This window comes from Chrysochloris asiatica, unplaced genomic scaffold (assembly GCF_000296735.1).
Source record: "Chrysochloris asiatica unplaced genomic scaffold, ChrAsi1.0 scaffold00028, whole genome shotgun sequence".
Taxonomy (NCBI): Eukaryota; Metazoa; Chordata; class Mammalia; order Afrosoricida; family Chrysochloridae; genus Chrysochloris; species Chrysochloris asiatica.
In genome coordinates, this window is record NW_006408546.1 from 5,195,670 (window position 1) to 5,206,314 (window position 10,645).

Sequence of the window (10,645 nt, forward strand, 5' to 3'; positions counted from 1 at the left end):
GGAAGATCGTAGAAGAATTGATGCCTTTGAGTTGTGGTGTTGGAGGAGAATACTGAAAGTGCCATGGATTGCCAAAAGAACCAATAGATCTGTTTGGGAAGAAATGCAGCCAGAGCTCCTTGGAGGCCAGGATGGCTAAGCTTCATCTCTCATACTTTGGACATATTGTCTGGAGGAAATAGTCACTGGAGAAGGATGTCATGCTGGGTAAGGTGGAGGGTCAGAGACAAAAAGGAAGACCCCTAACGAGATGGATTGGCTAGGTGGCATCACTGATGGACTCAAGTATGGCAGCGGTAGTGAGGTTGCGCAGGATCGGGCATTGTTTCGTTCTGCTGTGCATGGGGTCGCTATGAGTCGTTCTGACTCAATGGCACCTGACAACAACAACAACAATCATCAAAGGATTCCATTTTTTACTTAAAATTGAAAATAGAGAAAAATAAAGAACAAAAATACAAAGAAGGAAATATAGACCATAATTCCACCTATAGTTCCACAGCCAACCAAACCAAACCAAAGCCAGTTCTGTCATTGTAACCCTAGAGGATACAGAACTGTCCCATAGGGTTTTCAAGGCTGGAGTCCTAGTGTGACACTGTAAGATAAGCAATGTTGGTTTGAACCACAAGGTCAGCAGTTCAAATTTACCAGTCACTCCTCAAAAACCCTTTACAGGGTTGCTATGGGTCAGAACTGACTAGATGGTACTAAACAATAACAACAGTCTTTATGGATGCAGACTGTTTCATCTTTTTTCTCACGAAGCTTGAAAAATCAACCTTTTGATTAGCAGCTGAATACTTTAATTACTGTGCCTTCCGGGCTCCTTAATTCTACAACCATCAATAACCTTTTGGGAGATCTTTTTCTAGAATCCAGACAGTTTTGGATTCTTGGTGTGGTGTAGTAGAATAAGCAGTGAACTGATAACTACACAGTCAGAGGTTTAAACCCACCAATTGCTCTTCAGAAACCCGATACAGAGTCACTATGAGCACTGAACAACAGCAGGGTTGTTTTTTCTTTTTTAAACATACTTGTAATCATACCCTATATACACTTTCATACCTTATTCCTCCTATTTGAAATGCAGTTTTTACAAATGCATAATGCTTTTTTATTGCAGTGCTTTTTACATTCATTTCACATTCTTTTAAAATATCATTTAGTGTGAACACAGAGTTAATGTGGAGAGGGCTTACTATACACCAGAGGATGGGGTAGACACATGGAGTCCTTAGGTGGTACACATGGGTCTTGCGGGTAATGGAAAGTTTGGAGATCTGAGTCCATCAGAGGTGCCTCAGAAGAAGAGCCAGGAAGTCTACCTCCAAAAAATCAGCCATTGAAAACCCTATGGAGGGCAGTTCAAATAGAAAAACATGGCATTACCATGAGTAGAAATTGATTCACTAGCAATTGATGTAAGTGCTGGGGGGTGAACATAAAAAAGATCAGATGTAGTCTTTGCCATGAATTAAATGAGAATCTTCAATACAGCATACTGACTTTTGGACTACTTTCACATATAGTATAATCTGTATGATCTTGGGCAGGATATTTAATTTTTCGAGTCTTACTTTCCTCATCTGTAAATAGTGACAGTAACATGTCTTGCCTTCCAGCAAAGGACCAGGTGTCCACTGTCTGGCACGTGTAAGCACTCAAAAAATATTGTCTGCTATGACCAGTATCATTAGAAGAAGGCATGCAACCTAGCTCATGAAGACAATGTTCTACATCTGACTTTGGTGAGTAGCGACTGGTGTCTTAAAAGATCATAAAGAGTCACCTAAGATGCAGTTATTGGTCTCTTCCTGTGTTGTTGTTAAGTGCCGTCAATTCAGTTTTGACTCATAGCTACCCTGTATAAGGTTTCTAAGGAGAAGCTGGTAGGCTTCAACTGCAGATCTTGTGGTCAGCAGTCCAATGCTTACCCTACAGAGCCACACCTCTACAAAGAGAGGGGGAGGCAAGTGATGAAAATCAAAGATATTTGCAACAATTAGTCTAATGGACTGCCCTGATGGTGCCTGGCTACTACTGCTAACTACTCTGGAAGGGACCACATTAGCAAGTTCTGGATCGAGTAGGAGAAAAAGGTGAAATGAAACTCAAAATCATAAAATTAAAAATAAAGATCAGGCTGACTTGTCAGCTAGATTGGTGAAACCCCTGAGTCTATGGTGCTTGTTGCTATTGTGAAGTGCTATCGAGTCAGTTCCGACCCATAGCAACCCTGTATAGGGTTTCCAAGGAGCGACTGGTGAGCTTGAACTGCTGACCTTGCAGTTTAAACGGCTTTGCAGTCTGCCGCATTAACCCACAGCACCATACCAGGATTCCCTTTAAGTCTGGAATGAAGTCTTGTCCCTGGCTCAATTTTCAAACAAATAATAGATAGGTCTAACATGAGGAAGGTACTCACTCCTTAGAAAAATCAACCATAGGAAATCAAAAGGGCAATATTAAATCAAACTCCAGAAGGGTTAGGAAAGATGGGGGAGTGTAAGTAGGAAACACAGGGACAAAGTGGAATAAGTGATGTTACAGTGTGGGAACTGTAATCAGTGAGATAAAACAAAGTGTGTATGAAATGTTGTATGGAAAACTGATACGCTCTGACAGCCTTCTTCTAATTTACAATAAAATTACAGGTGGGGGGAGACAATGTATGAAGACGCTGTAAAGCACTACACAAATGTCAAAAATGACTATTAAGAAAGCATCTCAAATAAATAATTCATAAGGAGCTCCGATTTTTAACTTTATATTCAGAATTCATTCTTTAAAAAACATAACTTCTTGGTCTAATTATGTTCACATCAGTGCAATCAAGAATTTTTGGCTTTGTTTGACCATCAGTATTAAGATGGCCCTTGGATCCTGAAAACACCAAAAATAGAATCGTCATATGACCCAGCAATTTCACTCTAGTTGTTGTTAAGTGCTGGTTCCGATCCATAGTGACCCTGTACAGGGTTTCTGAGGAGCAGTTGGTGAGCTTAAACTGCCAACCTTATGGTTAAACTGACTTTGCAGTATAGCACATTAAGCCCCAGCACCACACCCAGAACTCCTTTACTCTAGATGTACCCAAAACACTCGAAGGCAGAGACTCAAACAGAGTTTTATACCAATTTCATTGTTGCACTATTCATAATAGTCAAAAGATGGAAACAACCTAAATGCCCATCAAAAACTGAATGGATCAACAAACTGTGGTACATGCATACAATGGAATACTACTCAGCCAGTTGAAGAAATGAAGTTTTGATACATGCTACAATATAGATGAAGCTTGAAGACATTATGCTGAGTGAAGTAAGTGTCATATGATAAATATAATAAACCTCACTTATATAAAAAGCCAAGCAGCTCTGGTAGCATAGTAGTTATGAATTGGGCTGTGAACCGCAAGGTCAGCAGTTCGAAACTACCAGCTGTTCCATTGGAGAAAGACGAGGCTTTCTGCTCCCGTAAAGATTTACAGCCTCGGAAACCCTGTACAAGGCCGCTATGAGTTGGAACTGACTCCACGGCACATAACCACCACCACCGTATAAAAAGCCTAGAAAAGGCAAATGTATAGAGACCAAAAATTTTAGTAGTTCCCAGGGTGAGTGGGAAGAGGAAAGGAAGAGTCAATGGTGATGTAAAAATCACACTGATTAATGGCAGAGTTGACAGCTGACTATTGAAATTGATGTTGGTAAGTTGTACACCTGTAAAAGTTGAGCCAGTAAATGCTGTGTGGTATATATATTTGCAACAATGACAGATAAAGAGTAACTGCTGAGGCTTCTTATATATAACTCAAAACCTTCTGAGATTTGGTCCTTTGGTGTGGAAGTTTAGGGTCATAGTTTTATGGTACATCTCAGTTAATCAGTCTAATGTTTAGGGTTTCTGTTCCACCTTCGAGTTCATGACTTAGTGCCTTAGGTCCTAAAAGCTTGCAAAAGACCATCCTAGGCACAACAACTGGTTTTATATTTGCCTGGAACAACAGGGGGAAAAGGAGAATCAGGAATTAAAGGAGGAGATGGAATGTGTGGCTGAGTGCCTCCATGAATACACCGCTCTCTTTCCTATGATACCAGAGGAACTGGACACTGCAGGGCTATCATTACCAAGCATTTTGATCAAAGATTCTATAAGAAAGGTGGGAAATGCAATACAGAATTTTAAATTCACATGGACTTCAGACTTTCTAGAGACAAGGAGGCTGAAGCTATTGCCCCAAGATAATCTTTAAAACTTAAACAGAAAATATTTCCTGAAATTCTCTTGAAACCAAGTAATAGTTCAGCTAAACTAGTGAAAAATGTCTGCAGTGAGCATGATCCTATCTTAAGACCTGTTTAAAACTATAACTATCTGGAGATCTGGTGTGGCACTGTAGGATAAGCTCTGTACTGCTAACTATAATTTCAGTGGTTCAAACTCACCAGCTGCTCCTTGGCAAACCTCTACTGGGTTGCTATGAGTTGGAACCCACTGGAAGGCACTTAACAGCAACAAATAAGTATCAAATACAATAGCAACTCAAAAGATTCAACAGGACCCTTAGGGAGCAATTAGTTTATATTAATGGGGGAGGAACAACTCAGAAAAGGAGGATGAGAATGGTAGAAGAGCTTAAAGAACAAAATGTCACTGAATTAAACAGGGAGAAATGGTTGAAATACTCTGTTTTGTTATATACAAGGGAGCTTAAAAAAGTTCATAGAAACATTCTATTATCTTTTCATTCCATGTTTCTACCAGTTTTTGAAACCTCCTGGTATATTCTCAACAACAAGAACAACAAAAACCAGAGATGGCCTCAGTGCAATGTAGATGTGATGTATTAGGCATCTTAGCTATGTTTTGATATGGTGAGAATCTAACAGTTTGGATGCTCTGTTATCCTGCCCTTTGGTCCAATAAGAAAGAAACCTAGTCAAGTGAGATGGCAACAAGCAAGCAGCTGAGGTTTGGGACAGAAAAGAAAGCAGCACAGATCCATGACCGTGATCTTAAAAATAGAATACTGGAAGTACAGGAGGTTGTCTGACAGACGGGAAGTCATACCTACATTCTATCTCTTTTTAACCTGTGATTTTGTGTAAACTGTTTAACCTCATTAGCTTCATCAATAAAATAAGAATAACAACACTCACCTTTGGAAATACAGTTATGAGTTTTAGGGATAATGGAGGTAGGACACCTGACACATTTTAGGTGCTCAATGATTATCATTTGCTAGCGTAGTGCTTACGAATCGGGTTACGAATCTTAAGGTCAGAAGTTTGAAACTACCAGCTGTTCCGCGGGAGGAAGATGAGGCTTTCTGCTCCTGTCAAGATTTACAGCCTTGGAAACCCTGTACAGGGTCGCTATGGGAAGGAACCGACTCGAGGGCACTTAACAACAACAAACCATTAATGCAGACTGGATTAGTGCTCCAATTCTGGCTTATGTAAACGTAGTAAAATCACAGCACACAAGGAATAGATTTTATATTGCTTGAGAGAGAGGGTTGGAAAACTATGGCTTTTATAAATAAAGTTTTATTGGAACATATCCATGACCATTCATTTATTTATCACTGTTTTTGTGCTTTACAGGCAGAACTGTGTAGTTGGGACAGAGATCACATGGCCTGAAAGCCTAAAAGATTCATCATCTGGCTCTTTATAGAAAATATTTGCTGACCTCTGATTTAGAGTCAGATTTATTAGCTTTCATAGTAGCTGATCAAACCAAGTCGTAGAACTCTAAAAACACAGCTATAATGGTTTCTATTACAAAGGTGGAAACCATAAGTATGAAAACCAGTTCCAACACTGAGACAAGAATACTTTGTCAGCTTGAATGTTCCAAAGTAATTATTACATTCATATCTTCTACCTACATGTTAGACTAATTACCAACTGGCTGCTAAATACATGTACTTTAGAAATTAGAAAGCCATCTCTCTGCTAAGTGGATTACATTAAAACTGGATAAGTAAGTTATTTCTCCAAAACCTCATCTACTTTATGTATTGGTTCTCACTGAAGACTGCCTCTCAGATATCATGGACTCTGGTTTCCCATCATGGGAGCATGACTGGTCTGTTGAACAGCACTGCTAAACTAAAAATGACTATTCCTCTCAAAAGGCACAAGGCTTGTCTCTGTCACTGCAATCTGCAAAAATACTTAGTTGTTGTTGTTGTTGTTAAGTGCCATCGAGTCGGTTCCGACCCATAGCGACCCAGTACAGGGTTTCCGAGGGTGTAAATCTTTACGGGAGTAGACTCACTTATAAATCCCGCAACAACTGTTTTTGAACTTTTTGGCCTCAGAAACCCCTTACACTCTTAAAAATTACTGATGACACCAAGTAGCTTTTGTTAATGTGAGTTAATATCTATAAATACTTGTTGTTGTTAAGTGTTATCGACTCTGCTCTGACTCACAGTGACCCCACGCATCACAGAACGAAACACTGCCCATACTATAAATTAAAATAGAAATTTAAAAATATATATTCATTTGATTTATTTAAGAATTATACAACTAAACCCACAACATCATAACACAAACAGCATTTTAAATAGAAAATAACTATTTTTTCCAGAATTAAAAAGAACAGTGAGAAAGACATTATTTTACACTTTTGCGACTCAGTTTAACGACTGAAAAGATGGCAGCAGAATTGTGATATCCGCCTTTACATTAAATGTGTTGTGATTTTATACCCAATACATCATGTTGTTGTTGTTAAGTGCTGTTGAGTCGTTTCTGACTCTTAGAAACCCTGTACAGGGATCCCAAGGAGCAGCTGGTGAGCTTGAATCGCCAACCTTGTGGTTCAAACTGACATTGCAGTCCAGCTTATTAACCTGCAGCACCACCCCAGGACTCCATACATCATGTTGTTGTTGTTAAGTGCTGTTGAGTCGTTTCTGACTCTTAGAAACCCTGTACAGGGGTCCCAAGGAGCAGCTGGTGAGCTTGAATCGCCAACCTTGTGGTTCAAACTGACATTGCAGTCCAGCTTATTAACCTGCAGCACCACCCCAGGACTCCATACATCATGTAGCTGCTGGAAAATTCTACTGTACACTTGTGAGAGACAGCAGTGGTGACAGAAAATACTGTTTTGGCATTATTATAAGAATGTCGGACCTTGTTGTTGTTAAGTGTTGTCAAATCAGTTCTGATTCATAGCAACCCTGTACATGGTTTTCAGGAAGTGGCTGGTGGGCTGGAACTGCTGATCTTGAGGTTAGCAGTCCAGTGCTTTTTCTACAACCCCATATCAGATCCTCTGAAAAGGTCGTGGGGACTTCCAGGACCCTTTGGCTCCCCTTTTTTTTTTTTTTTTTAACTCTAGAAACTCTTAATTTTCATTAACAGAGGGACACAAGCAAAAAACTGGACATAATCTCAGTGCTGATATGCAGAAACTACATACAGGGTTGCTATGAGTCAGAACACATTAGACAGCACTTTCCTACAATAACAATAATACGTAAATATTAAGTAAAGTACGGTGAAGATACAATGGGATACTATACCACCAATGTTGTTGTTGTTAAGTGCTGTCAAGCCACTTCTGACTCATGGCAACTCTCTATAGCATATACAAGAAGCAGTTGGTAGGTTTCAACCACCAACCTTGCAGTTAGCAGTCTGGTGCTTATTCTACAGCACCACACCATGACTCATACCACCAATGGTCACTATTAGTATTAAATATTTATATAGCACCATTTCAAAAGGTAGTATATGATGGCCACACGCGGAGGAGCAAAGGAGGCCGCTCTGTTGCGACAGAGGCCAAGCAAAGAGGCCCTGTGAGCCGGGGAAGTGGTGCTGGAGGAAGGGTACCAGCTGGCTAGTTGAAGGAACAGTGACCTATACCTGTGGTTCATCATCAGGCCCTATGTCCTGGCCAAGAAGAAGGCAGTTGCTAAAGCTTGACAACGGCCAGAAAGGGACATGAAGAAAATGGAGATGCAGCCACAGAACCACAGGTGGCAGAGAAAAAAATGAAGAGTCCAATGGCAGTGCGACCACAGAACTGGATTTGCTGACTAAGGAATTAGAGGACATGAAGGAAGCTGCTGCTTGAGCTGTCACCCGTGTCCTAGCTTATCACCCCAACAGTACTGACGTCCACATTATCAACCTCTCACTTACCTTTCATGGTCAAGAGCTGCTATTAAACTTGGGTAGACGTTATGGCCTTATTGGCTTAAACGGAACTGGAAAGTCCATGCTGTTCTCGGCTATTGGGAAACGGGAGGTGCACATCCCCGAGCACATCTACATTTACCATCTGACTCGGGGGATGCCCCCCAGTGACAAGACACCTTTGCAGTGTGTGATGGAAGTGGACACAGAGAGGGCCACGCTGGAGAAGGAGGCTGAGCAACTGGCTCATGAGGACGCAGAGTGTGAGAAGCTGATGGACCAGTATGAGCACCTAGAGGAGTTGGACACTGACAAGGCACAGATGAGGGCCTCACGGATCTTGCATGGACTGGGCTTCACACCTGCCAAGGAGAACAAGAAACTAAAAGACTTTAGTGGGGGCTGGAGGATGAGAGTTGCCCTCACCAGAGCCCTCTTCATTCGGCCATTCATGCTACTCCTGGACGAGCCCACCAACCACTTGGACCTAGATGCTTGTATGTGGTTGGAAGAAGAACTCAAGACTTTTAAGCATATCCTGGTCTTTGTCTCAAATTCCAAGGATTTTCTGAATGGTGTCTGTACCAACATCATTCACATGCATAACAAGAAACTGAAATACTATACGGGTAATTACGATCAGTACGCAAAGATACAACTAAAGCTGGAGGAGAACCAGATGAAACGTTTTCACTAGGAGCAGGACCAAACTGCTCACAAGAAGAACTACATTGCTAGGTTTGGCCATGGCAGTGCCAAGCTGGCCTGGCAGACGCAGAGCAAGGAGAAGACAATACAAAAAATGATGGCATCAGGACTGACAGAGTGGGTTGTTAGTGACAAGACACTGCCGTTTCATTTCCCACCATGTGGCAAATCCTTTCAATATGGTTCAGAATGTGAGCTTCAAGTATACAAAAGATGGGCCTTGCATCTACAACAACCTAAAGTTTGGTGTTGACCTTGACACATGAATGGCTCTGGTAGGGCCCAATGGAGCAGGAAAGTCAACACTTTTGAAACTGATAACTGGAGAGCTACTACCCACAAATGGAATGATCTGAAAACACGCTCATGTCAAGATACGACGTTACCATCAGCATTTACAAGAGCTGCTGGATTTCGATCTCTCTCCTTTGGAGTACATGATGATAAAGGAGAAGGAAGAAATGAAGATCATTGGGCGATATAGTCTCACTGGGAAACAGCAGGTGAGCCCAATCAGGAATCTCTCCAACAGGCAGAAGTACCATGTGGGCCTGGCCTGGCTGGCCTGGCAGAACCCACACCTGCTCTTCCTGGATGAGCCTACCAACCACTTGGACATTGAGACACCTGATGCGTTGGCTGATGCCATCGATGAATCTGAGGGTGGCATGATGCTAGTCAGTCATTATTTCAGAATCATTCAGCAGGTGGCACAGGAAATTTGGGTCTGTGAGAATCAGACAATCACCAAGTGACCTGGAGATATTCTGGCCTACAAGGAGCACCTCAAGTCCAAGCTGGTGGGTGAGGAACCCCAGCTCACCAAGAGGACCCACAATATGTGAGTCCTCTGCCCAGACTTGGGTCAGAAGTTCCACTGGGGACTTAACAGATGCTACCCTGAGCAGCCACTCAGGATGGGACCCAAGGGCTACACTCCTGCACTGCTGCAGTACTGCTCCCCAGCCTCCCTTGTCCCTCAACCTGCCTTACCTGCACTCTTATCTACAGCAGGACAGTACCTATCCAGTTCCTGTCCTCCCACTTATTTTTGTCCATGTCTGGACTCAGCTGGCTCTTCCCTTTCAGCTCCTGGCTGGTCACCTTACCTGGGTAGAGATGTAGCCAGAGGCACCTGAGGGATAGCCCAGGGGCCCAATCCCGGGATTTGGCCTGTACAGGAGCTTAGGATCCTTGTTTTCTGGGTTTTGGAAATGTTGGAAGAAAAACTCCCAGCCCCACCCCTGGCCTTTCTGCTTCTGGTTTGGAGCTCTGGACCAGCACTTTAGTCCTGGTCAGTTTTAAAATCATTATTTAACTGTAATTTCTAGACTTATGTGACATCTACAAAGCACCCAATAAGGAAAGAAGAAGCCATGGTATTTACCTTCAAAAAAAAGGTAGTACATGATAAAGAGTCAATGAAACTGAAAGAAGAAGTCCAAGATACACTGAAGGCATTAGCAAAGAACAATGTTCCAGGAATTAATGGAATACAAATTGACATAGTTCAATAAACTGAGGCAGCACTGGAGGTACTCACTCAACTGTGCTAAGAAATTTGGAGGATGGCTATCTGGCCAACGGATTGACAGAGATCCATATTTGTACCTATACCAAACAGAGATGATCCAACGTAACACAGAAATCATAGGACAATATCATTAATATCACACGCAAGTAAAATTATGCTGAAGATAATTTTTAAAAGGCTGCAACAGTGAATTGACAGGGAACTGTCAGGGGTTCAAGCCGGATTCAGA

The 10,645-nt window shown here is 41.8% G+C and overlaps 1 protein-coding gene and 1 pseudogene across 3 annotated transcripts in view; one reads left to right on the forward strand and one right to left on the reverse strand.

The window, feature by feature from the left end:
- CPNE4 (copine IV) overlaps positions 1-10,645 on the reverse strand; it is an 853,737-nt gene that overhangs the window by 215,526 nt on the left and 627,566 nt on the right. The gene's annotated exons all lie outside the window — the stretch shown is intronic.
- On the forward strand, positions 1,254-9,727 carry LOC102826208 (annotated as a pseudogene).